Consider the following 2,311-nt stretch of genomic DNA (forward strand, 5'->3'; position numbering starts at 1 on the left):
ACCCCTGGACCCCCCGGACCCTGGGGTCGTATTTGGTTTTATGATGTTGAGGGTTTTTGTGCCTGAGGCTCGAGGTTTTTGTTGTCGATCTCCATAAAATAGTTAAAATATTTTTTAAACTTTTATTTCTCTCAGAGACAAAACGAAAATCTGACTCTGAAAACTTTATTTGTCCCAGTGGGGCAGTAAAGAGGGCGGGGGTGGGGAGGTGGGGGGGCAACAGGCTGAGGGAAGAGAAGATAAAAGAACAGAAAAGAAAAAAAACAAACAACGAAGAAAAAGAACAAGAACCAGAACTGTGTTAGAACGGGAGAAAACTGTAGTACTCGTAGTACTTGAAGTTGAATACTTGAAGTATTTCTAGAGGTGGAAATATATGGACCACTGCTGGTGTTGGCAAACTTTAAGCAGTGGTTCTCAAACTGTGGGATGCATTCCACTAGTGGTACATCTGCTCCCTCTGGTGGTATGAAGGGCAACTTTTCTTTTTTTTTTTTTTATCTCTGCTGGTACAATAGTCCACAAAAGTACTGCAGTGTTGGTTCCAGCCAATCAGGGTTCAGACCGTTCAGTCGTCCCAGTCATTAATCAAATAACTCTGAATAATTGCCTCTAATTCAGGAACAATTTTGTTCAGTGAAGAGTGAAAATAATCAAAGTGAAGAATCTGGACGACACGTCGTGTGGGTTTGAGACGTCCGCGGAGAACGGTCGCACGTAAATGGGCTGCAGGACGGGATTTAAACCCATGAGCGCTCACTTGGTATTAGGGCATATCCTGTTTAGTTTCCCTTGACCCCCCTGCCCCCCTTCCCCCCCCCCGACACACACACACACACACACACACACCCCGGGTCGTCAGAGAACCTGGTCTGCTTTGTGTTTTGGTCTCAGTGGTACCAGTGTATGAAAGCCAAAGTCAAATACACACACACAAACACACACCTGGTGATGACCTCTGACCCCCCTCCGCCTCAGCTGCAGGAGGCCGACAACCCCTGGGGAGACTAGGCTGGTACTGCACAGTGTCTGTGAGGTCAAATTTACAAAATTACATGAGAAACAAATTTAATCATTTTTCTTCATTTCTTTTAGATGAGACAGTTGTTTCCAGACATTTCCACAGCGCCCCCTTTTGGAGGTAAGTAGTTTCACCGATACAAAACGGCTAGTCACCTTAAAAAAAAAATTTCATACAGTGAAATTTCTGAAGAAAATTCTGAATTTTAAATCAGCTCAGCGCCCCCTGTGGGGCTCACCCTGTACTTTGGGAACTGAACAAACAGGGATATTTGGAGTTTAATTTTAAATCGTATTTAAGTCAATGAAGACTAATAAAACTGACAACTGTTGCAGGTGAAACCCCGCCCACGTCAAGAGACCGCTGTGATTGGCCGATGCTCAGGTCATCGTTCTCATAACTAATGACTGTGAACCACATCAGTGTCTGAGCTCATCGTCAATATTTTCTTTCATCCTCTGCAGATATCGGAGGATGTGATTTACGTTGGTCTCAGTGGAATATCTGCTCCCTGTGGTTCTCCACCGTCTCTGGGGAGAAAGGAAACGCTGGGTCAGCAGAAAGTTGTGAGGGCTTTGGGGGGGAAGGTGGGGGGGCGGTATATGACCTGCCCCTCAGATCAAAGATGAGTCGGGGCCATAACTCAGCTGAGGGCCATGACGTACCGCTGTCTCCTCTGACACCTTCAAAACCAGCTCCACATGGAGCGGAGGGAACGGCCCTCGTCGGCTCAGATCCCGTCGGCTGTCCCGGTGCCCGAAACACACACATACACACGCCCTTCTCGTGCGCGGCCTTCACATCGCTCTCAACTCAAAAAAGTTGACGTGAGACGAACGGTGAGACTGAGAGGTGTTGAGAGACAGAAGACATTCTGGACGGAAGAAAAAGAAACGGGAGAGTCAGGATGAAAACAGCGGCCAAATATACAGTATATGGATGATTCACAGAAGTCTTTGATCTGACAGTAGGGGGTGAGAGTGAGGGGGGGGGGGGGGGGGGGTATGGATGAGTGAGGGGAGTTATGGAAGAGATGATTTGTTGGAGGCTGCGATGAGTGGAATTTTACTGTCCATGTGTCTGCCAGCATCCACTACCTCTGACTCCAACCCTCACCCCCCACACCCTCACAGCCTCACCCCCCACCCTCTCCCCTTGTGGGGTTCACCCCGAATGATCCTGGTAGGAGTGTCTGGACCAGTGGTCTGTGTGTGTATGTGTGTATGGAGCTTTAAACACATGTACAGTTTACATTATCACCTGTTTCTTCTTTTTCTTTCAGCTTTGTCC

The 2,311-nt window shown here is 47.6% G+C and overlaps 1 long non-coding RNA gene across 1 annotated transcript; it reads left to right on the plus strand.

The window, feature by feature from the left end:
* Window positions 1–10: 10 nt before the first annotated feature.
* LOC107989791 (uncharacterized) lies at window positions 11–2,305 on the plus strand. The gene is made up of 3 exons (XR_001761299.2): window positions 11–1,141; window positions 1,357–1,405; window positions 1,486–2,305. It is a non-coding gene; the product is annotated as an uncharacterized LOC107989791 (long non-coding RNA).
* Window positions 2,306–2,311: the final 6 nt, after the last annotated feature.

Source organism: Cynoglossus semilaevis, chromosome 16 (genome assembly GCF_000523025.1).
Source record: "Cynoglossus semilaevis isolate Cse_v1.0 chromosome 16, Cse_v1.0, whole genome shotgun sequence".
NCBI classification, from domain to species: domain Eukaryota; kingdom Metazoa; phylum Chordata; class Actinopteri; order Pleuronectiformes; family Cynoglossidae; genus Cynoglossus; species Cynoglossus semilaevis.